This window comes from Corvus kubaryi, unplaced genomic scaffold (assembly GCF_017639235.1).
Source record: "Corvus kubaryi isolate FWS band 111438036 unplaced genomic scaffold, C.kubaryi_AGA036_p1.0 37392, whole genome shotgun sequence".
Lineage (NCBI taxonomy): Eukaryota > Metazoa > Chordata > Aves > Passeriformes > Corvidae > Corvus > Corvus kubaryi.
The window spans coordinates 6,980,028-7,005,996 of NW_024581131.1; the positions used below are offsets into that span (position 1 = coordinate 6,980,028).

General features: G+C 42.4%; 1 protein-coding gene across 3 annotated transcripts in view; it reads right to left on the minus strand.

The window, feature by feature from the left end:
• Positions 1–25,969, minus strand: part of TSPAN4 (tetraspanin 4) — a 431,876-nt gene that overhangs the window by 337,404 nt on the left and 68,503 nt on the right. Inside the window, exon 1 of one of the 3 annotated variants that reach the window (XM_042038859.1) lies at positions 24,979–25,070. The exons of 1 other annotated variant lie outside the window; for it this stretch is intronic. The gene's annotated coding sequence lies outside the window, so the exon portion shown is untranslated. Of the gene's footprint in view, positions 1–14,864; positions 14,966–24,978; positions 25,071–25,969 lie in introns of those variants that run through there. One more of the 3 variants, XM_042038856.1, reaches the window with a different exon arrangement.

A 25,969-nucleotide genomic window follows, 5' to 3' on the forward strand; every position in this document is an offset into this window, starting at 1 on the left:
TTTTTTTTGCATACACACACACAAAGACAGCAGATCATCTCTGCTTCTCTGTGCAAGAGAGAGGAGTGACCCCACATGAGACTGATCACCATGAGGTGTTCAACCAAATTATATCATGCTCATGGCAATGCCTTGAGCTAAGTTACCTACATGAGTTTTATGGCTAATACTGACCTTTGCAAAAGCAGGGTGCTCTACATGTGTCAGCCAAGGAGACAGAGGCTCATTCTACTGAGAATTTAACTACAGCACTTTCATTTGACAAATCTGCAAACTGAACACACATCCAGTATAGCAGACAAGCTGGCAAAGCCTCCCACAATGCTACTGCAACTTCCCAGGCTTCTTTCACCTTGCTACCAAGTTACCTAGGCACTGCCTCAGCATGGACATTGTTTGGAAAACTTTACTGCTCCTCAAACTTCTCTTCAAGGTGATCCTTAAGCTTTAAATTTAGTTAAGCAGCTGCACTGCAGACTTACTCTCAGCTGTAGTTGATCAATTTAGCATATACTTTATTCATGTTACAGTGACCCAGGAATTTCTCACTTGAGCTCCAGGTCTAGCAGTGGTAGAATAAATTCTGTGCAACAGTTGAAGAGTCAGTGACTGAGCTGAAGGAGAGAGACCCTCCAGGTCGCCTTACACCGGTGTCACAGGGAGTACGGACATCTCTGGCCTTGGCAGCAGCTCCCCCCTCTCTCCCCGTGCAGGCAGGCAGGTGTGAGCTGTCTCATGCATCCCAATGCATTGATCCCTGCCTCAGACTTTTTGCTACCACAGGAGACAATGATCTAAGCACCTAAGAAGTCACTGTCTGGCACCTCTGATTTTATTACAAAGTGGCTTGGATCAAGAATGCCATCAAATTTGCTAATAGAGATTATGAGCTGTGCAGCATAAACCATGCAAATGGTCACTTTATTAGCACAACCATTATTTCCAGGCAAGGCTGCTCAGCTTCAGGAACTTGTTTCCTAGGCATCCTATAAATCTGGGGTTCTAACTTTTGCCCCACAGCTTCCCCAGGCAACACAGGGCACCAAAACTCGTCATGTGGTATTTGCTTTTATAAGTGAAAATTCTCTTTACCAAGGCAACAGCTATCAAAAGCTTTCACAGATGCTGCTTGTGCAGGATTACTAAAACAGTTCCTGAACAATACCCTTAATGAGGAATGGTGAGACTTAATTAAAGCATAAAATAATTAAAAGGCAATCAAGAGCAATGAGAAGTTTCTGATTATTTTCTTCTATATTTAAAATGTAACGTGGGGGAAGGGATTGCCTAATCTCCATGGTTTTCAAACAGCTTTTAGAAAATTAAAGAATGAAGAAAGTATTAGACAAAGATGTGTAATAAAGGTTTCAACAAAGCAATCAAATTATCAGCTGATATAATAGAGATAAAATACTAATTTTTCATGCAAATAAATATCCCCATCTTTTCTCAGTATATAAATGAAACATAGTAAGTCCTGGGATACAAATGCATGAACACCCTGCCCATTGGTCTCAAACACACCCTTGTTCCCTTGAATTTCATTTTGATGTCCTGGGCTCACAGAATTTCCAAAACATAGTTATTTCAAAGGAAATGGGTAGCTGGAGCAGGAAACATTCTCTAACCTTGAAGAAATACCTTGAGAGCAATTCAATTTGAGCTGATTTTCTTTACTCCTTTCAGGAGAAGAAGAGAGAAGAGAAAATGGATTGCAGAACACTTTCTATTAAATTTTATAACAGTAACTAAGGATAACACTTTTACCATTACAGTGAACAAGTGTTTGAAAAACAAATTCTTCCAGTTTCATTACTTTAAAAAGGAAACCTCTTTCTTTAAATCCTGAAAGATGGGAGGGGGTTGGTTTGATTTTGTCGGTGGGCTTGGGGGTCAATTTTTTGTTCATTTTGGTTGTGGGTTTTTAGTTTTGTTTTGGGGGTTTTATGGTGGTTGTTAGGTTGGGGGGTTTTTGTTGTTGGGGTTTTCTTCCCTTTTAAACAAGCTCTGCCTACTACTTAAGCACTGAGCGACTGGAAACAGCAACTGATTTGTAGGAACAAATCACACCTTTGCAGCCACAGCAACTCAGGCTGCTTTGCTCTGTGTTATTCCTGGTGTGCACATGATGGTACTTACAGAGTGAGCATGTGGGAGCAGGGTGCAGGACATCCTAACTGCTCTTACTCCCAGGCTCCATCACTGACCACTACCTTGCAAATATAACAAAGAATTAAAAGCCTGAATTATGTCATGTTTGCATTTTCTTGTAATTTACTCAGACAGCAAACTCTTCAAGACAAGAAGAGCCTTCCTTCCTTGCTTCACAGCATCAAGCACCAACCGGTGCAGAACATGATTTGTTCAACACAACACTACTTCTACACAAACAATAAAACATGTGAGCTCCAAAACTGAACCTGTGACAGGGAGAGCTAAAGACAGCAGAAGAAAAAAGACGTTTATCAAGTTTATGACATTTATTATTTTTCTCAAACTCGTGCTGGCTTTGAATGCAAGTACCAAAGAAATATAAGCAGGCAAAACACCGAGTTGTGAAAGAGTTTACCGTCCTCTGGTTAAAAATCTAGGTGCTTTTTCGATGTGAGACCAGAAAAAGAAAACTATCCTGGGAATAAGCTGCAAAATACCTCTACTGAACCCCTTCCTCTTCATCACAGCTGGCACCCTTTTGCCACAATCCTTTACAGTTCTGCTAACCCAAGAAAACATTGATCACAAGCTAACCCTGGCACCACCACACCCTTTTCGTTCTTCTGTAATTTCTCCTGGAGGGAACGTGTCCTTTGGGATCATCAGCCCTCCAGAGAGAGGATCTGGCATGCAGTGTGTGTACAGCAGTTCCCACACTAGCTCTGACCCTGGGCAATGCGCTGTTAAGGGTAGTTATTTAGAAAGCCAAAACCCACAGAACAACACTTGCAGGCACTGCCATCTCTTGGATTTCAACTTATTCCTATCACCATGTTTTAGAAGGACTCTGTAGCAAAATCTGTTCCAGATATTTGTTATTTGGGGCCCAGGACATCATTCTAAGAGAAAGAAGCTCGAACTGGTCTTGAAGTCAGCTTTAAAATGGGGATCGAGTGACAACTAGTGGAGATTTTCCTCGGTGCATCGCCGTGGATTTTTCTGCACAATGTAATCTGCACCAAGATCCCGTTTCACTGAAATAACACAGATGCAATCTAATTACAGAGAAAAGCTTTGCAGAAAAATGTGCACACGTCTGTGAAGACAAGGGGAATGGGAATGTGTTTCCGTGACTCGAAGCTGTTCAGATACACAGACTCACACACAAACACAAGAAACCAGCCCCGCAGGAACGTGGAAGCAAAGATGGTAGGAGTCAGGAGTTAGGAGAAGGTAGCATTACCTTCCTCCCGCTCCATCCTTAAAGAGGATGTACATTTCCCTTTCCTAAAGAGTTCCAGCTGACTACTACAAGCTTATGGCTCCTCAGCTAGAGGCTGGGGTTGAACTATTCTGTTTTACAGCCCATGAATCTCTCCAGTCTGTGTATGCTTTTACACTCAACAATATGATGTAGCAGTAAGTTCCACAGCTCCGTTCCATGTTGCAGGAAAATGTATTTCCATTTACTTAATATCTACTACTTATTTCATTGGATAGTTTATAATGCCTTATTTATGAGAAGGTGAACCTTCATTCCCTAATTCATCTTCTCTTCTTCCTTCATGATTTCATTAGCCTTCTCCTGCGACCTCTAATTTACCTCTTTTCCAGGCTGACGAGTCTAGAAATTGATGAATTCACACACAGCAGAAAAAAAATCTTTCATTTTATTTGCCTCTTTAATCACCTCTGAACACGGTGCTTACTCTTCCAAAGACTTATTAGGAGCAACTTTCCCAAGGCAGCATTAGCTGAGGTATGACTCATCATCACTACCCTCACGTACTTTGTGGGGTTTTTGATAGGGAAGGGAAGAAGGTTATTTTCCTTTTACATGCAATGCTTTGCATTCAGTGGTGATTCATTTTAACTGTCATTTTATCACCTGGCCACTCAGTATAGAAAGAACCTCTACAATACTTCAAAGTGCTTTTAAATCTGGCTACTGGGATTTTTTTTATAATGCAATTGTGATTTATTAGTATCAGGCCCTAGTAAAGTACTACAGCTCTAACACAGCCATCAAAACATTAGGAAAATAATCCTCCCATACAAATAGCTAAACAAGGGCAAGAAATTGCAACAAGATCTTTGAGGAAGTTTTGGGAATTTACCCTGCTAAGGTTTCCTGTCCAAAGCACTGTTGTCCTTGTGCACTGACAACTGAGAAAGCGATGGCTGATGTTGTTATAACAACTTCGGAATTTGGTAAAAGAGGGGTGGGAGTGGGGAAAGGAAAGAATGGAGGGAAAGTGACAACTATAAATGTTTTTCAAGAAGCCTCAATTAACATTATTCACTGCTTGTCACAGAAAGCTGAATCTTTAAAGTGCTTTAAATCATAACTAAAAGAACACAGAAAAAGTTGTAGGTCTGTCAATTTTTACTATTATTGTAGGTCTCCTCTTGAGCGTAAGTGCCCTGTCATTACAAAAAAAAGAAAAAGGACAAACTAAGTTTCTGCTCCTCCTGACTGCAGAAGAAAGCCTGGTAATAATAAGCCTAAATGTTCATAAAGCAGAAGACAAATTAAAAACAAAACCCAATACTGTGAAATAACCCCACATTTTAAAAAATATCTCCTGCTTCTGAAGATATGACTCATAATATGACTGTTTGTGGATTGGCTGTATCATTACAATGAGAGTAGCAAATGTGTCAATTAATTTATTAATATTTGCAGTTTCAATTTTCATGGCTGATCGAGAGATATGAACTACTGAACAAGGAAACAGTTTAATCTCTCTCCAGAACACTTCATGTTTTTAAATCATCTCTCCATTCAATCGACATACTGAACGCAGCCAGCTCAATACATGAATGTAATAAATTAATGTGGGCTACAGAGAAAACTCCAATTCTGTAGAAGCTGAGTGCCTGTGTTCAAAACAGGAGCAGGGACTTTGCAATCTTGGTGCAAAGCACATGTCACTGGCTCTTGGTTCTACATCTTTCCTTTAGTCTAGCTGCCTGGTTCCTCAGGCTCACCAGGCTGCAGTCTGTTCCCACGAACACTTACCCAGCCAAATGCTTGAATTGTGACTACATCGGTGAACCATCCTGATACAAATCCTGCTCCTGTAATCTTCCTCCCAGCTGCCAGGGAAGACTGAGTTGATGGTCTTTGTTTAGCTGCATGCACATCCAAAGCACCCACTCAGCTCCACAGAGGAGTCCAGTGCCACATGAGATGAAAAACAGCCATAAAACACGAAGGAGTAAGATGGAAAATGACATCCACATAGCCAAGAATAGAAACCACTGGAAAAAATGGGGATAGAAAAGCCAGACATACACATAAAGAAGCTGCAAAAGTATCAGTGGGACAAAAGGTAAAGAGGAGCACAAAGACAACTCACTATAGCAACTAGGGATTAACAAGGAAGGATCATAAGAGATGAGCAAGATAAGCAAAGTACAGAGTGATATGTCATCCCTTCACAAACATAGTACTGGGGGAGTTTTGATGTAGATTAAGGGCAGCCACAGTCACCCATTTACACCCTGGCTGTACCACGTAAAACCCATGGGTACATCGGAGCTGTATTACAGTGGCTTTGTCTCCAAGGCACAGCTAATGCTGCAGGACTTATTAGCATCAGGTTGCTAAAATATGAAATGATCACTGCACAGGTGAAAAAAGGAAGGCTCCCGGGAATACATCTCACCAAGGAACAGCATGATCCTTATCTCGTGAAGCAAAGTAAACAGAGCAGGACAGATTCACCGAGAACGACAGGTTATGAGAGGTACAGTCAAAACCTATGGAGAAATCAATGAAAGATTCACAATCCCATGCAGATTCTCAATCAGACACTTAGTTGTGATGCACACATATCAATAACAGAGCTGCATGTATCATTTGGCCACACTAGAAGGAAATATTTCCCAGGTTAGAACAGAATTATAGCCAGCTAAGGTAAAAGCATTAGGAGCAGATGCTAGCTCGTCTGGGGGAGTGCAACCATTGGGAGGAGGTACAATACACAGTGTCTTATAAACAATAATTTAAAAAAACCCCTCCATGTGAAGCCATACATGAGAAACACATAGATTCAACACCAGGGACTTTATTCAATAATTCTACTTTAGTCTCTTTATATATACAAACAACTGGGGCAAATAAAACATAATGAGACAAAAAGCACATAAAATTGTTTACCAAGGGAGTGGAACAGAGAAAAATTCTCTTTTGGGGGGCTTTGGTTGCTGTTAGTACTGAAACCAGAGCCAGCACTATTTCTCTCATCAATGAAGGAATGTGCGCTCCCTCTTATGCAAAATATAAATTTCACTGTGCTTTTCCATGGCAAGAGAGAAGGACAGAGCTTAAACAAGCTTATAGTGACCAGCACTGGAAGTAGTGAAGGAATTGTTGAGCATTCCTGCATATTTTGCTAAGCATCTTACCAAATACAGTGGGCACTAAGTTCGGGGGACACTGGCCCTGTCCTAAAGGACTTGTCAACTAAGGTCCCTGGGGGGATTCATACAGTCTGAGGGAGACATGTGAAGGAGCTTGCCACGATGGCATCACTCCCCAACTGAAAGCTTCTTAGGAAGGCACCCCTTACTTAAGGCTGAGGAGTGCTGAGCAGAGGCAGCCTTGCTGGTGCTAGAGGAGCTGGAGCAGAGTGGCTCAGCAGGGACCAGGCCAGCCCTAGCAGGCAGTGCTCTCCCACCTTCCACACCCAGCTCCTCCCTGGGCAGCAACAGAGTACTGACATGGGCAAAAAAAAGGGGGACACAGGCAGTTCTGACACTCAGCAGCTTCTCCCTTGAGCTTTGCAGGTACTCTCCATGTAGCAGCTGTCTCATCTCCCAGCTTGCTGCTGGCACAGCAGAGTGCTATGGGAAGACTGAGAATGAGAAAAGTTGTCAGTTTTGGTGACCTTTAAGTAGAGCTCCTCTTGCCAGATGTGACATGGAAGAAAACACGAAGGAGGTTTTTTGGAACTGCATGACAATGAAGACTCAAGGCTGACAGAGCAGATGGGGGGTGATGTCTCAGTGCTGCACAGGACAAGATACACAGGGCAGGGGCGGGCTATGAAGACCTGACAGCAAAGATGAGTGTTCTGCACTTGGGTGGTGCAAAAGGAAGCCCTGTGAAGTGGCAGAAAAAATGTTCGAAGTAATAAGCCAGAAACACAGTATTTGTAACCATATTCTTGGAACAGGGAGAAAACATACAGCTGTGACAGACAACGAACTGTCTCAGGAGAAACACAGGCCAGAATGAAGTGCACAACCAGACATTTTGCAGATCACTGTTGTAGCACTGTGCCCTGGCGCCTCAACGCCAGCAGTCCTGGGAGGATTGCATTTTAAGTACTGTCTGAGCTTGTAGTCAGCCAGCCACAATGCACCAGAGGGCACAGCTGCCTTCCAGGCAGCCAGTGACAGCATTTAAGTTCTTTGTTGTCCCTCCCAGACACAGAAACAAAACCAACCTACTTTCATCTAATTTGCAACAATAGAGCATGGTCCTCAAAACTCATGTTCTGGCCACTATTCCCTCATGCTCCCCATTCATTTCTCAAGCCACCCAGGGCTGCACAGGGCAAGGCCTAGGAATTAGTCCATCAGACTCTACAGACTCCTTGGTCAGAATGAGACACAGCTCAAGAAGCCTAAGAACAGAAGTACCATCTTTCCTGCTGTTCACTGTGAGGTAACTACTGTATCTTGACACCCCTTTATCCAGCAGAACTACAGATTGCATCAGCAGACTACAGACTGCATGGCAGTTCTGCTACCAATCCTATTCCAGAGCCACTCGAAAACTTTACAAAGTCTTTATACACTGTACAAAGTACAAGCCCGAAACCAAGCTCAGAAATTCTCTCCTTGCTGGCCACAAGTACATCATACTGCTTCACAACGAATCTGCAGCCAACTGAAAATACTCAAAACAGAGAGTGAATATATTCTAATAGAAAAGCAACTTGTTCTGTTTTCTACCTCACAAAAACCCACTGCAGAATTGCTGGTTTCCACAGTAGTCCCAGATGCTGAAATGCAACACAGATGTGGCCAGCCAAGGGATATACATCAGGATATCAGATCCATCAACAGATTACAGCAAATCAAGCAGGTTATAGAGTGTGTGCTGAGACAGTTGTTTTTCACATGTCCTCTCAACTTGCTGCAGCCACAGATTTAAGATATGGACTATCTATGGACTCTTACAGCTGGATAGACCAAGAATTTGTTAGCACAGCTCTGCCCACAAGAAGCCCAAACTCGAAGGCAGAGACCAGATTTCCCTCATGAAGAGACTCTGTCTAAATACCATGCCATGATGCCACACTAAGAATGAAGCACACCACAAATTCAATAAAAGTCATAAGCATAAATTATTAATTATTGATATTCAAGATTATTGCTGACAAAACATTTATCCTAATAAACACAAGGTACACCAGTTAACTCCAGAGATTCATGAAAACACCTTAAATGTGTACACAGAATGAGTAAGCAGTTAAGCAGTAAGCTTAAGGGTGGAGCAGGAAATAAGCAAAACATCCTAGTCTGTACCTCAAAAATGTAGATGCTAGGGTGGATATTTTGCTTCTGGACAAAAATCAGCCATCATATCAGGTTGTGTGGCTTTTAAGTTTAATTTACAGTATGATGCTGAGACAAGACTTTATCAGTCACTTGGTAAAAAACAACTTGTACAGAACAAATACAGACCACAACTGGGATTAAAATCAGTCTCAGTGATTGAAAAAGATGAGTTTTTTGAGTAGCAAGATGATGGCAGCTTTCTTCCTTCCAAGTATTTGGATAAATTTTAAATTTAACTCTAAGCTCTCCTTTTCCTACCTCTTTAGCAGCCAGCTTTTTGTAACTGGCATAGCCAACTTCAAGTCTCCTCCACAGGTGTCCTGGGAATGGACATTGCAAGCTCCTGTACTTTACCTGGAAAGGACACTGAAACTCTGAAACAAATAAAGAAAAAAACTCAGTCTTTAACTGAAGTGGACATGAAAGAAAGGGAACTTGGCTCAGAAGGAAATTTTGCAAGTCTGAAAGAACTATATGGATCTGATATTTGGAAATGCTTTTTGTTTTAGTATTCCTTCAGCCACCACTGATGCTTTCAAGAAGTGTCTGCTCTTTGTGCTCTTTTTACCTACTATATAATGAAAAAATTCAGAAGCCAAATAAATATTTGTTTTCTCTTACAAGTCACCTTTAAGATCACAATCCATCCTGACATCAGGACAAGGAGTTCATTTTAAAGTTTAAAGTAATTCATCACTGAGCTAGAATCTAAGCTGCGCCAAGAATAAATGTGCTTCAAAAATATGTAGTTGCCAAGTCTTTACAGAGCCATTTGAAATGTCTAATGCAATCATAGGATTGTAGTTTGCTTCCACTAGAAAGGCTCTTACATTTACATTAATCTCTGGGAATTGTCCTGCACTACAGAAAACCACTGAGTGCTCAGATTATTGGTTTGACCACATTTGAGCTGCAGATTCTGACTTTTGACTATGTGCTTGAGCAGAAACCTGTGTGTGACACCTCTGTACCCTGACATAAAGCAGTAATTACCCTGTGATGAGAGCCCCAACTGAGAGCATGTCCCCACTGATTTAGAAACAAATCTTCAGGATAAATCCTAGCATCTTTACAAAGCCAGACTGGGAGGTAAAAAGAAGACATAGTTTTTTATTGATTTTGCAAAAGAAGAACTGAAGCAGGCAGTTTTGATGTACAAAGTCATGTAGGCACCTAATCCTCCCAAGATCAGTGGGAGTTAGAGTTCTACATGATTTTTGCAGATTTGGCCACAATAGATATGTCTATAGTCACACCAATGAGATTCATGTTCTCCTGGGCAGTTGGGGATCACCCTCGAGCCGCAGCCCTCAATCCCTAATTCTCAGCCTCTGGCTTCAGTCCTTTCCAGAGAAACCAGATTGCTCTGAAGGCTGTGAAGCTCCATTGGGACAGGAGGGCTGGCTCACGCTCTGCCCCTCTCTGCAGCATGGACAACTAACCAGCCCCTGTCTTACAGGTGATAGATGTGCTTAGCTGCCAAAATCTGTGTCAGAGCCCCTGAATCCTTGCCAGGGAGCTTACATGCTCTCTTCTCATACACGTCTTGGAAAGCAGCAGGGCACTATCCTCTTGTTAAACAGGCCACAGAAACCTAGTTACTGCCTTACTCTGAAGGGAGAGGTAGAATAGCTCTAGGTCAGGATTAGGAATATAGGCAGACTAACGTGGGAAAATCTGCCCTGTTATTATCCATCTTTTACATCAGCTCTGCCGACTTTACCCATTTCATCTCATACTTGACACTTCACTAAGCACCTAAGCTTCTCAAGAGAGATCAATGTAAAATAATCACACTTTTATTAGAGGTTCTGCTTTATTTTCAATTTTTGGCCTTCATGTTTGTAGAGAAAAACTAAGTGTGACCTTCAGTAGGGTTTAATGCAAGATCCCCTGGGAAAAGCAGCCTATTGTGATCATGTGATGCCTAGAATGTCTGATTTGGGGATGCTCAGGGACGCAGAAGAGAGGGACAGAGGGCATCAGTCTCAGGCATCTACAAACTAAATCATGCACATAAGAAATCACAAGAGGAAGAGCTCAAATCATGGGACCATTTTAGGAGGGCTTCTATTTGGGTACTTTGTGAGCATGCAGTCAATCAGCCTTGCAGATTTACTATACCTCGTGCACATGAGAGCTGGCTCAGTGCATTACAAACCAGATTGTAGCAGATACCGTGACATTCAAGGTGGCACTTCCAAGAAAAGGCTCCAGGGCACAGGTTTAGGTCTTCTGGGGACACATCCAGAAGAGACAAGAGGTGCAGGCAAGTACTAGAACAAACACAGTGCTCCTATCTACGTACCTGCAGCCTTCCTGGCCATCAAGTTCTTGTGACATGGCAGAAGATCACATCAAAACATTAAGCTTAGGATTTCAAAAGTCATGATATGACAGCATTCTGATAGTAAATGCAAACGCCATTCAAAAAATTCAGGAAAATTCTCACAGCAATGTTAAAAATAACATATGCACCATGTGGATATGTTAATGTGCTGTCTTTCAGCCTTGCACACTGGGCGAGGGGATGGCAGGGCTATTTTTTGTGTGTGTTTTAAGAACAGTTATGACCTTAAAAATAGTAATTCCTGTTCACTCGCTCTCCAGAGCTCACACTCATGATTTGCTGCCCCTTACAGGGAAGAAAATATTTTTTGTCCTCAGAATGTTAGCAATGCCATTTCAAGCATTCTGCTACCAGTCAAAGGTGCCATGTCCACAGCCCCATAAACTGATATCCTCCCTACTGCAGCTTCAGTCCAGTCATGCTAACGCACTGCCCTTCAGCCACTCTTTGGCATCGCCACTGATTTGGCTCCTCTTAAGGAGCATTAAACTGCTGACCTCTCTCTCCAGATGACCCAGTGTGGCTGTGCCAGCTGTGCCAACCAGCTGGCCCTGGCATCACAGCTCTTCATTTAAGCCACTGAAGAGCTAGGACATGGCAAGATTGGACAGCAACGCACATTAACAAGAAGGAACACTGACTTTCAGGGCTGAAAATCAGGATAGATGCGTGAGTTTCTCTTGAAAGCATGTTGTCACTGAACAATGAAACACAGCACGGGGATAGGGTGATTTAATACTGCAGCATTTAACTCTGCTGCTGCTAGAGGAGATGTTCCCCTTCCAGCCTGGCAGAGCAGATTGCAAACCCTCGACAATCTTCACGCTCACAAAGGGTGCTGAGAGGCACGTTTACAACCTGGACTCCCACCATGCACTGAGTAGCTGTGAAACCTCCCCTAAATCTCCTCATCTGCATGCCCTGGCCTGTGCTACCCAAAAGATCTCTGGACTGCATTCAGCTCTGGTTTGATTGAACGACAAAAGCACGGTTTTGACAGCAGATGCTACTGGAATAGATTTTGCAGCAGACCACCAAACAACAACAGGTAGCAGTAATTTCAGGAAAGTATCACTTTAGTCCTTATACTGGCCAGGCACTCAATATTTAAAGACTATGTGGCTGGTCTTTGCTCTCATTCAACAGAGCTCTGAAGAACAAGTACTGCATTACTTTGCCTCATTGAATCTTCAGCCCAAAGTTCTCAGTACCTGTAAGAGCAGTGGTTTGATTTGAGTCCCCTCCCTGAAGCCAAGATTCATCACTTTCAGCAAAAAGAAAGGACAGTATGGCTGAAGCCCCTGGGACTCAGAACACAAGATGAAATGGAAATATTCTTCTTTTTTCTTTTTTTTTTTTGTTTCTTTCTACAGGTTTCTATGACCAGTACAGTCCAGATGAGACAAGATGGGTTCTAAAGAGGAGAGGTCCCCTGGTACAGAGCACAGACTGAATGTTATCAAGATGGTACATGCCAGTCATTAGGATGTTAATTGGCCCTGACAGGGCTCTGGTGACTGAAGTGAACATCCACACTGTCACTACCTGGAAGCATTGCTGCAGGGAACAGCTCCAAGGAGCCTAAAGGAAAGAAGTGGGTGTGAGGAGCTAGAGAGATGAGGGATGTTTGTAAGCCTCTACAGCTGTCTGCATCACGTATTTAAACAAGGGGGAAAATAATTCTGTCTTTCTACACTGCACTGATAAAAAATTCCACTAAAAAAATCACTTTGGGTAATTTACATTTAAATGGACTTTACACACCAAGTAGATTATTTTGCTGGTCATGTTTACACTTCTTTCCCTGCTCCCCTTTCCCAGGACTCCATCTTGTCTCCTGCACCATCTTTTCTTTCTGTCTCCCAACCGATCCAATTAAAACACCAAAAATAAATTAACTTGTCAGATTTCCCCACCACCAACTCTCTCCCACTGCTCTATTCCTGTCAAGAGCTTTACCTCATCTTGAAAAATTCTGGTGTGCTGATTGTTTTTGTTTACTTGCCAAGGTGGCCAGATTTGTCTCTACGAACTAGATTTACAGCACTTTCAAAGCAGAGAATCAAAAGCTTCTGAACAGCTCACTGGTGACCATTTCCAGTTTTGTTGGACAATGTTCTTGTAAGGCTGGGAGAGCACCAAAGGGAAGGTGCAAAACTGAGACTAGATTATTTGCAAATTACAGAGAAGGCTGAGAGTTATCAAAATGTGGATTGCTGAAAAATAAATGTTATTTGAACAAATGTTATTTGTGTTTTGCACTTCACCACAAATAACCAACAACACTGACTCACTGAACCAGTGACTCGATAGCCTAAATGTGACGAGTTAGCTGCATCCTTTAAGGGACCAGCTGTGAACAAGACAACATTGCTAGTGAGATACCAGAACAGACACTTAAAACACTGGTCCACAACCCTGAATCACAGGTCTGCATTTCATCCAGGCCCTGAGCATGTCAGATGAAACCAGAGGAACTGCAACCACATTTAAACTATGACAAAAGCAAGGGTGGTCTGGAATAATGTTCCCAAACAAATAAAAAAAGTGTTTTTCCTTACAGCCACAATCAACTGTCCGCTTTTCTTAATCCCTCACTACCATAATACCTTGGCAACCCAAAGTATTATCTCCTTAGAACTTCAGGGGATACCAACCAGAACCAAAGCGGCTGCCCTGTCCACACCAGCAAACTACCCAGGTGTTCCTGCACAGCCTATTATGCCCCATAAATGTCAGTTCTGTGGTCAAAAAATCTGCTGTGGATGAGAAGATCCTGGCAGAAATTATTTGAGACCTTCCACATGTGACCAAGATGATAAATATTTGCAAAGCATGTAAGTAATCCCTCCTCCCTTGCATGCCATGCGAATTCCAAGCCTTCTAAAACATGCACACTCTGAGATTGTGTCAAGGCTATAAGACGAAGGTGAGGAGGAGAGGGAAGGGGGGAAAAGTAATGTGCAAACTAACTTTGGTTACTGGAATTCCAGCAGTGTCTACTAAAATGACAGTAGAACACAGAGGGAAGGAAAATAAAGGGAGGCAGGGGACAGGATGCAAAGCTCCACATGCTGTGTTTTCTACTGGCATTGCAGGAATAAAGCTTCTCCTTGAAGCAGTTTGCAGTGCAAGCAGACAAAGAACAGTGGGGAAGAGACACAGAGGTGTAAAGCAGCTGGGATTTCCTCTCCTCTAGCATGAGCCAGGAGAATGGAATCCCATTTTGTCACCCTCTCTGCTCACCCAAACCCTGGCCAGCAAGCCTCAGCACAACTCTTCCCAAACAGACTGGACACAGCCAGAAGGATCCTGCGGAGCCACGGAATTTGTGCCTCTCTGCTGCATGCTAGACCTCACCTATACAAAACACATGACTCAGGAGCCTGTGCTTCCTATTGTCACTTCCATCAAGCCCCTGAAACCAGCTTTGCTTTCCCCTGTAAATAGGTTTCATGCCTTCATAAAATGGATGTATTAGTCATGAATAAAAACCAAAAAGTTACCGGGGAGGGAAGCAATACTCAATGTACCACAGTCAATAAAAGACAGAAGGAAAGAAAAATATTAGCTGGAGAGTTCCAAGAAGGTTAGGGTTACAAAGCAGCAAAATATTGGCTCTGACACAGGAAAAGGCTCTTCTGAATACTAATGTGTTCTGCACAGTGACAAAGAAGCTATACTTACCTCAAAGGAGATTAAGTAATACATAGCAACACCTGAGGAAAGGGAGGAAGGTAGAAAAGAAAGGCAAGCAAGCATAAACACAAAGAGAATAAGGCACCTGAAGTCTTTTTCATATAGCTTCTTCTCCTTCACAGGGGAGATTTATATCTTTTCCTCGGAAATTCAGTATTCAGGAAAGTGGACTTAGTATAACTCCATAGTAATACCCTCTTTTCCAGGCCCCAGGAAACTATAATACTGATTTACTGGTCAAAGAAATAAATGTGCCTTAGAGTTCCATACAAGGTCTTTCTGAAGTTAATCCAGCTCTAAGATGGATAAGAAAAAGTGGAAAAATACCGCAGAAAGTATTTGTGTAGATAAAAGGAGCTTTCTAAAGGCCAGTGTTCCTGTCATGATGGAATAATTTTCATTCTCCAGATAAAGAGCTGGAGAATAAAAGTAGAGAAAGTTACAGCACACAACCAGCTCCCTGGGCACCAGGACATGTTTGCCAGCTGGGGACTACACTTCAGTGAAAATGCCTGATCGGTTAAATTTAAAACTGGATATATTTCATACAGGATTCATTTGAGCCAATGTTGACATCAACATCTGACACTACAGTCAGTGGAGAGAAACAGTCACTTGCAGGACAGGATTCATCTGTTTCTAAAGCAGTTGGCTAAAGCAGGGTCAGATGAACTATGTCCTAAAATATCTTTCCCTTTCCTGTCGGGAAGGAGAGCCCATAAAAGTCAGTCAGAGGCAGACAACTGGTCTATAGGCACCTGAAGCTAATGGTGGACTCAAAGCATCAAAATGACTGCGCAGATGAGATTCAAGTACACACACAGAGTTTGCAGAAATTAATCCACTTCTCACCATGACGACTGGAAATCTTACTCTGGAGAACGCAAATACAAGTCCCAGGCTTCTATGCAATCTGTGTTACCATTTAAAATGGATCAAGATGCAGCCCTTATAGCTGTAGAGACAGCTTTTTAAATGCAAGGAAAACACAAGTGGAAGCAACACTATTCTTGAGCCTACAGATGGATACAAAGAGGTGTTAGTGATGCTCGAGACCATCATAGGAAAATTCATGAGACTGACAGTTTTGAATTGTTCTCCTTTAGATTGACGTTAACAGTGGTGTCTGTAAGTTCCTAATCCTGGGTTTAAATGCAGATTCCAGGAGCAGAGGGGAAGACGATAAGCCCCAGGTTTCTGCCAAACAACATTTTTATTTTATCAGTGAAAAAGGCAAATAAGTCCTTAAGTAGAACCTAATGATGTAGGCTGCAAATGTCCCAATACATGGCCTGGCAGAAGAGCTCATTTAGCCCAAACTGAGGAGCCCCTAATAGAAGTTGAACCCTAAAGCTGTTCCCTTATCTCTCTCCTGACAGGTGCTGCTTTGTCCCATAACACGGATGGATGGGAGCAGGTTGCAAGAACAATCCACACAGCCCACAGCTCCTCTCCCTGTTCACTTGGAAGGGGTTCTCTGGGAAAAGCACAGGTGGGACTGTGTCACCTTCACCAGGACACCAGCAGCCCACTGCTGGTCACTGTGCTTCTCCAGGTGCTACTCAGGGAAAGAAGCAGCCTGTGTGCAAGGATGTTTCCAAGTTTCACACCTGGGAAACACTACAGCTATTCCAGATAGACGACTGCACTGTGTATGCACGAAGTACAGCTCTCACCATAAACTGTGTTCCCTCCCTCTGGAAGGGCTGGGCACAGCTAGCATGAAGTCTCTATTCAGGAGCATTTACTAACACAGTGATCAGTTATTCCACAAGGACTGAAACCTGTCTGATCAGGAACCATTTCTTGTCCTGCAGTTGCACAGTGCTTACACAGCATGAGCTGCCAGTTGGGGCTGGTGAACATTGCTGTGGTACAAACAAATAAAATCAGCCTTATTCAGAGTAAATTCCAAAGCAGAGGCTGTTTGCTTGCCTGCATTCTAGGTTAAATACAGAGGGCTGGGCTAAGCTCTCAATTCAACGTAAACCAGACAATGACCTTCTCTGACAAGGGAAAAAAAAATAGCTATGGGGAAGCTGCTTCAAGACTCAAAAACCAGTCATTTATTAAAACTGAGAGATTACTTCTCCCAATTGAAGGCAAACTCCAGAATAATCTCCTCCATGACACATGAGAAACTGTCCAATCTTAACCTCCATTTCAAATGCTAATTACTCTCCAGAATCCTAACCTGAATTTTTCCTAGCTTCCATGGAGGATAAAAAAACCAGACATGTGCAGAGATCTCCATCTTTCCCTTTCTAAATTTACATGAATTATGTAATTGCACTTTTAAAGGACTAGAGCAAGTGACTAAAAAAATAATGCAGAATGAACTAACACTGCTTGCGACAGTGCAGGAAAAGAATACTTTTAAAAGCAGAAGAGCACTTCCTCCCTCCAAAAAAACTTGAAAAGGTAGAAGACACTATAATTGCATATGTGAAAAATTATTCAATGACAATGGGATGTATGAAAAGTTATTTTAATTGCTGAGTTTATGATGTACTTTAAATGATGTAAAGGATACCCAGAGAACAAGGATGGCTATCATCTAAGAGAAGATGTACACAGTTAAAGACATATACCTTCTTAACATACATATCTGATAAATTATATACACATACTGGCAGTGTAATCTAGCAGGAGGGGTTCACAGGCATTTTCTAAAGGCAAAACCTTGTCATTGTGAACAGATTTATTAATAATTATAAATGAAATCATGATTATCGAAGTTAAGTGCCTGCAAGCATTTTGCCAAAATCATTTAGCTCTGGACTAAAACCCCAACAGACAAGGAAAGACCAATTAATTTTCTCATGGTAGGATTTCAGTTAAAATTCAGAAGGCAACTTACATCCACTGAGGTTTTGGGATTTTTTTAAAAGGCATGGGGTATTCACTCAATTGATTTTAGGACAAATGTATTTGTATTACTACACCTTTAATCAAGACTTTAGGGTAAGGCACTGTGAAGCAGAAGAAAAACAGTCCTTATGCTGAGAGCAACACAATGGTTCCCCAGCAGAAGCTCACAGGAGCAAGATAAATGTTTGTAGCCTCTCCAATAAGGAAAATTACTGCACTCTGAATGCAAGAACAGTGATATATGACAAACAAGGAGCTCAGTCTGCCAGAAACCTTGTGTTTGTTGTTCCAAAAAGGTTAGAAGCCACTAATTTAGAGTATATTACAAGAGACAGTGTGGAACAAAAACCAGTTACTGTGAGAGCACGAAGAATGAAAAAAGAAAACCACAGCCCCCCTGACCAGCATTCTAACAAGGAATATTCCCAACAGTGAGAGAGAGTCTTGCCAGATCAAGTGGGTTTTGGGACGACAAGCTAATCTCCACTAGCAGCCCTGTGTGACCATCCCTGTAAGCCCAATGGCTAAGGAATGAGAGAGAGTGTCATTGGAAGAGTTTAGGAAGTCCAAGAGCTCAGCAGGGCCGGGCACAGTGTCACCCAGTTTAAAGGCAGACACGGGGAGCAATTGTGCAGTTCACTCACGGACAGGCAGCGCACTGGCAGCGCAGCCAGGTAACAAACCCTGACGCTGTGCACAGCAGGCTGTGCCTTGCTTTTCTTCGGTGCCAGCAGAAGGAAAACAGCACTACACCAAACACTGGGAGAAATCCCTCAAATCTTCATGATATACAAAGCCTGAAGGAATGCACATTACAGAAAGATTTAGTTTGCTGGCATGAAATCAAACGTATAAACCCAAGATTATTCGCAAAGATCAAGACAACCTTCAAAGAAGCCAGAAATCCAGGGGGAAGCAAAGTATTTCCAAGTAGTTCCACTTTTCTCATACAAGCCAGGGAATCTCAGAGAGAGGGTCATAAATAATGGACTTTATTTTCATTCTTTGCATATACTCTTGCTGATGCAGTGCCTAGTGTCATCGGGCGATGGAAGCTGATAGTGAGTCATTTTTGGATACTCAAAGACACCTTAAAAGGGATTTTTTCTTGGAATAAGAGTGTTTGATTTCTGAAATACAAACTATTTTAATTTACTAATTGCTTTACATAGCCTACAAGCATTAGAGCACTTCTAAGAAAAATCAGATTTGTGATAATAAAAGCCTCTGTAAACTAACAAGGAAAAGCATTTCAGGATGCAGTGACTGAAGGCAGCATATTCAAATTAAGGTACCTAGTTAAACATCAAAGTAACCAGCCATTGACAGAACTATCCTCATACAGAAAGAGTCACCATTACTTGGTATCTTCAGAGCAAGACCAGAGGATGTTTCTCAAATATACACACACACACACACACACATATATATATATATATATGAGATCATGCTTAAGCCACAATTAATAGTTAGATGTTGAAATCAGCATTAATGCAAGCAGCCCTTTCTCAGACATTTATTGTGAGTAATTCTGGTCACAGCAAAATTCAAAGACAATTTACTGAATTGAAAGCAGATGCGTGGAAGCACTGGTAAGAATAAAAGGCCTACCTCAGGAAAGTTTGACTTGTTTAGGTTGACAAAACACAGCACAATAGAGGACAGGATCACTGCCTGCAAGTACACTTGAGGAGAGGGAGCTGCAAGAAATGCAAAGAGACATTTAAACCATAGGATTATCTTGGAGCAGAAATGAGATAAACAACCACGAACTCTTCTCAGCTGGAGGTCAGAGGAATCCAAGTATGAAGTAGCTGTGATCTGGAGCAGCCTCCCAGTGGGAGAAGTCAAAGAGGAGAAGAAAGCAGATAAAGAGAGAACCCGAGAGTCCACAGAAAGGGCTCTGGCCCCATGTTGATCCCTCAGGAGCAGGACACTTTCCCTGGGACTGAGGCTTGAAAGATCAGGTTGTCCTTTCCAGCTCTAAGCTTACACACAGAATTCAGTAACTTGGTAACAGGTTATCACTGGAAGAGAAGGATTTACATGTTTTGGGGTTTTTTTCCCTGTGTATTTCTAAAACAGGGAAGTTTTTTATTTTCTTTAGACACAAAGGTAACGTCTGTTTTTCATCGGTTCTCCTACAGTGCGGGAGAACACACAGCAGGAGCAAAACATTGCAAGAAGAGATAATTTAGGATCTAATCTTGAGTAACCTGTGCAGTCAGACAGGACAGCATGAGGAGCTCTACACTCCACCACCAGAGGTGGACTTCACAGATGTTCCACTGTCAAGATCATTCAGCTCGTATCAACAGAGGGAGGGAGAACTAACATGTACGGAAGAATCAACATCAAAGTGCAAGAGAGTCAAAGAGCAGCAATGCTCTGCACTGGCTTCTGGGTTATCGTCCAATCTCAACGTATGAGGTATTTATCCTTCCTTCTACAAATCTGATCCACAGGCCCTGGATTCACCGACCCTTTCTGAAGCACACTGAAGTCAGTATTCATGCAAGTTAAAAGCCAAAGTCACATCAGCCTAGTAAGGAAACTGTTGGAGCTGGTCTTGCTCTCTCTGCTTCAGAAGCAGTTTACCATAAAACCATCAAAACATAGATATCAGGAGTCAGGAGAGCTGGATTACCCTCCTGACAGTTCACCCCAAGCAAAAGTCATAAGCTTTCCATAACCACCTCATTGTCTCCAACGCCCTCACTCACTCCCTCTGTACACAAAGCTTCCCCTCTTTGGAAAGTGTAAAGACTCTTCTGTGCTCAGAACTGTAATGTGAAAACAAAATTGTGTGTTAGTGATATTTAAACCAATTTAATGAAGCAGTTTCAATTCCACCCTTCCTTCCTCCCAACTCCACCCTCTCCTTCGAGAGGGAAATTTGTTTGGGTTAATATGGAGGGAAAAAAAGCAAGCTAAAAATAGCCTCCTTTTGCCTTAAAAAAGTTAAAGCTATGAATAAACAGCCTGAAACAGGAATGCAGTTAATCTGCCCACCAAATTCCTACACTGTTTTCTTCTTCAGCTTTCCAAAACATTTTTATAAGGATCAAACACACAGATCTGCAGAGCCTGGTATCCCAGAACTGCCTGCTTCTATGCTAGTCAGGTAACTGGTTTTGGCATGAGGAGGAATGGTTTGAGACTGGATGAACCGAAGATATAATCTTAGGACCATTAAGTACTACAATATTTGAGCAAATCTCCTTGCATCAGAGGAATCAGTATGAAAAAAAATGAGAAAAATCTACCAAGAGAACAGAAAAGCCTTTCTTGTTTCCCTTTAACTGTGCAACAAACTGCATTATCTCCTAAAAATCTACCTTGCCAGTAAAAAGCACTCACACTGTTATCCCTATCTTAGACCCAAGTCACATCTGTCCCTGACAACAACAGCTGTCAACACTGAAAGAGCAGGGTGATCAGCCATCCTTTTCACCCTGGGCTGGAAGCCAAAGCAAGGATGGCTTATGTATTTGCAGTGCAAAACCAAACAAACTCTTTATTCTGTTCCCTGTGCTATGCCATTAGCAAGCAAGCTGATCAGCCCCAGGGAGTATCCTTGCAATCCAAATATTTGAACCCAAACTTAATTTTCCCCTATTTCCCTTCCACTGTATCACCAGTGAGCTCCAGGTAATGCCATAAGAGTCACGTGTACTATGCTACCAATGCAGACAGAAGCGTCTTGGCAGGGTCACCTTTCATTCCCAGTTTCCCATAGCATGAGGCACCACAGCATGCTGCCCTGGAGTGCTACCGACACCACTGTGATACCTGAAAGGAGTTACATTTTAGAAAAGGAAACCACCTCCCTCCTCTTACAGCAGATGAGCCCTCTGTAAGGAGAAAGGAAATGTCTCACTTTCATCTCAGAGTTCAGAGGGAATGTTTTATAGCTGTCAATCCTATCAAGATCTTATTCACTGACGCACCAGGGACAGCAACTATTCTGAGGTAGGGCTGTGCAGCCATGAAATAGCCAGGTTCTGAAAAAGACTTTGCCCGGTGACACTTGGAAAGCCAGGTAAAAGACTTCACTATGACCCTAAAGTAAATGCTGAAAGCCAACATGCAACAGGCAGGCCAGAGGAGTTAGGCAGATGAAGCTACACAAGGCAAAGGCACATGAGGAGCAAGGTAGCACCTGCTAATGAAATTCCAGGTGAGGAGTGTGAACCCAAGCTGTCTCACCTCTGGCGTGCCAGGTCCAAGCACTTTCACTCAGAGAGGCAAGACACACTCAGTGATCAGAGTGGGATAGTGGATGCTGGGATCTCATACTCACACACTGGCATCACTGCCATGATATACCACCCTGCATTCCCCATCCATATACAGTGCTTATCATGTCACCTTGACTGCTAAAAAGACTTCAGGGATACTATTTAGGCGGTGCAGAAATACTAGAGAAAGACACCCTGGTTATGTTACTTCTTCAACCACTCTACTGGAGCATTCACTTGTTCTGTGTTTACCCTCAGCTCCCATCCAAGGTGGAAAGTGTCCTTTAAAAGACAGGAAACTGGCACAGAGACTAAATCATACTACTGAATTCTCAGAGGGAATCTGTAAGCAGATCATGGAGCTGAAACTGGACTTGCTAAGCTCTAAGTTAGCTACCAGACCATTCTCCTTCCAACAGACACATCTGCCAGCATTCACTTGTGCAGCTTGTTTGGAAAGTCTGGTGGCTCAAAAAAAAGAACAATCAAGTGAAAGCAGAAAGTCCAGGGTGATGTGGGTTAAGAAAGCAAATTCATCAGCAGGGCTACCAATATCCACTCTGCACCCAGCATTGCACCAGGGTTGACCTGCTCTGCACAGAGTCTTGCTCAAGCAGGTACAACTGCAGACTCCTGCCTTCTCAAGGGTGCAGTAGCCAAATGTTGTAGCACACAGAGGTCTTTGACATCATTTGTCGCAGCGGGGATTACTGCAACAAGCATATTTCAAACCAGGAGTCCCGTGGAAACGAAGTATATATGGACAGATTCGTGGTAGATGTTTCAGAGATGTTTATTTCTCCAGCCGCATGGCCGGGGCTCAGCTCAGGAACTGTTCCAGTCACCGGACCCGAGGGTCCTTGGCGTTATCAGGGAACCCAAACCAACCAATGGGGAATGAATCTGAGCAGGGTCAGGGAAACCCCGTGTCTGTCCCCTCAGGGCCCCTCTCCCAGGGCTCCATGGCAGGGGAGGGACCCCAACAATCACTCATCTGCAACCTCATCCCTCTGTTGCTGGCTAGTTTTAAGTGGAGGTGGCTTCCCTGGGTTCAAGAGGGATTCAGCTTTCTTAGGGCACTGTAAAGAATGAGAAGGAAATGGACACTGACTCGAGAAATAGAAAACAGGCTTCAATGTGTGGAAACAATCCTGCTTTTGATTAAAAGCAAAAAAACTTAAAAGAAACCAGCCTAGGGTGTTTCTTTACAGAAACACCAAGTCTCAGGCCCCTCTACAGCACTCAGCTCAGTGTATCTCAGATTGTGCATAAGGTCACTGCCCACAATGACACCCCTTTACAGTGACTCTCTTAAGAAAACACCCATAATCACTACAGTTGATTTGTCAGGAATACGAATTGATGTAAACCAGAATGTTTTTGCCTCAGCCAGTAGGTTCTGCCCATTATCTATCCATGAACCAAGAAGCTGCTCCTTTGAGCAGTGTTCTCCATCATCCGAAACACCAGCACCAAGTGTTTTGAACTTGGATGCAGAGAAAGAAGTGGAATTCAAAGAGTTAAGAAGTCTTGGCTGCAATTATCAGGAAGAACAGTGGTAATGCAAGGTACAACCATGGTCCTGATCAATATTCCTAATTCAGAAAATATGCTTCTCAGGGCATGTCTGCAGCACTGGAAGCAGTCTTCCAGCTGAACAGTTGTTTTTTCCTTTAATTCAGCCTCACTTTTAACCACTCTTGATTAAAACGATTACTTTCAATATTCAATTTCTGACAGGTAATATTCTCTACATATGTTGCAAGCTGGCTCCATCCTTACAGGCAAAACACAAGAGCTCCCTAGAAGCAACTTTTCTTATTTTGTAAGTCATGTATAATTTATGCATCTGCAATATTGACACAGGCTAGAAATACACATGCCAAAATCATGTCCTATAAGCTTTCAACAGATTCTAGGGCATTTTCCTCTTAAGGCATTGCTTACTCTTGTTATTGCCATTAGTTCTCAGGAGAATCCATTACCTGAGCACTATTAATTCCTGTACACCCAATCTGATAACCCAAAATCTAGACCACATCAGCATTCAATGCCATTTAACTGTACAGGTGTCTGACAGCCCCTTAAGCACTTAGAGGGTTTTTTTGCTCATTTAAGTCCTCAAGTTTTCATCAAAACAAACACCGCCACATGCATAGATGTGCTCCTGCCTTTCCAGTCTTGCAGATGGATTCATACACAACTCTTCCAATTCAGAAGACAATTCAGCTCTTCCAAATATTGTCTGAAATTGTCTGAAAATTGGAGATGGCTTTGCAAGCAACTGTTATCATTGTTATGCAAAGTACTGAAATCACCTGAGTCTGTTTTACTGAGTTACTGGCAGAAGAGAATTATTAACAAAAGAATCACAGGCAAGTTATACATTACATGGACATTCACAGATAGCTGGCAGGAGTAGGGAAACATTTTCTTCACTGCATTTCCTTTAGGTGGAAACTAAAAAGGAGAATGAGGATTTTCAAGAGATTTCATTCAGTTTCCAAATAGCACTGGATTGGGTAGCTCTCTTGCACTGCAGGGAAAAAATTCCATTGTCTCATTTTAAGAGTATATCTAGGTACAGACTCAGGAGCACTCCAGCACTGAGTCACCCTCTCTTTTCACCTGCCATGCCTATGACTAGATGTCACACAGGTATGATGTGTTTGCTTCTGGCACTCTGAGCAAGTTTAATCTTCTTTGCCCAAGTAATACTTCTCTTTCCATTTTTTATTTAAGTAAGTTTTTTTTTCTGAAGCTGTTCTCGGGAACAAAATATTTGGTCCAATTCTCATCTTGGCTATTGGATGAATAACCAGAACACTCACCCAAAGCACACAGTCTTTGATCATTTCCCTCACAAGGTACGCAGCTGGCCAGAAGAATCTGCAACTATGAGCTTCGAGTATGAGGTTTGGGGGGATGGGAAGTGTATGTATCCCTTTGGCCTGGGACTCATAAATCAAAGCTTTTTGCAGTAGCAAGTGAACTGACAAAGTATAAATAGAGAAACATAAAATTATCACAGATTACAGCTAACAAATCCTCACTGGAGAAAACAGTGTGTGTGTAGGAGAAACTCACTGTAACTGGGGGTTTTACAGATGACACAGAAGATGCAATTGGAAGCTGTTGATCTCCCACAGCAGTAACAGTTGGCCCCTTCAGTGATGCCACTGCAAGACACAAAACAACAGATTCATGAGTACAACAGGCAGGTGCTCATGAGGAGTCACTTCAGGAACAAACTTTTCAATCCAGTATTACTGCTCCCTGCTTCACAATCCCCTTCACCTCACCTCTGTACTTCCCCACACACTCTGCAATCTCAGTGGCGTTTGTCACTAAAATGAAACTTGGGTCACCAAATAAACATTAACTTACTGGAGAAAATCTCCTCTTGCACATTTTCAATACAGAATTTAAAAAAAAATCAAAACATTAAAAATAGGTGCTGTCACTGACTCCACTTACAAACTAGTAATTTGAGAGTGAACATGCAATGACAAGGCACACTGGGCATGCACAGAAAAGTCCAGGTAAAGAGTGTCTACAGAACAGCTGCCTGTGACTTGTAGTCCATCTGCAGCACAAGAAACAAGCTTTGTGGGTCCCAGGGAACAATGCACAGAAAGCATTCAGAAGAGAGAGTGGGTTTCTGTTTCCTATACAGGAAAAAGGTCATGGCAAGGAAAGTGAAGTTGGTAAATACTTCTAAACATTCAAGTTTCTGAGGCTGACAAATGCCAAGGAAACAAGCTTAGTTGTATGGAAGCAGTTTATGCAACAAATACCCATAAATGAAAAGCAACTTCTGCTGGGACTGGTAAAACTTTACCAAGTGATGCTGCACAGGGAAAAGTAAGTTTATAACTATATTCAAATGCACAGAAACATTTGAATGCATAATCAGCCAATGCATAAGAGGTTAGCTCTACCTACAGAAGCAGCAAGGTCAGAACTGTAGAAAAAAACCTTTTGAGAAGAACAATCCCTTCCTTTTCCATGGCAGCTTTAGAGTGGATAATGAATTACACCACTGTTTTGTGCCACAAGATTTTTGCTAGTGCGTACA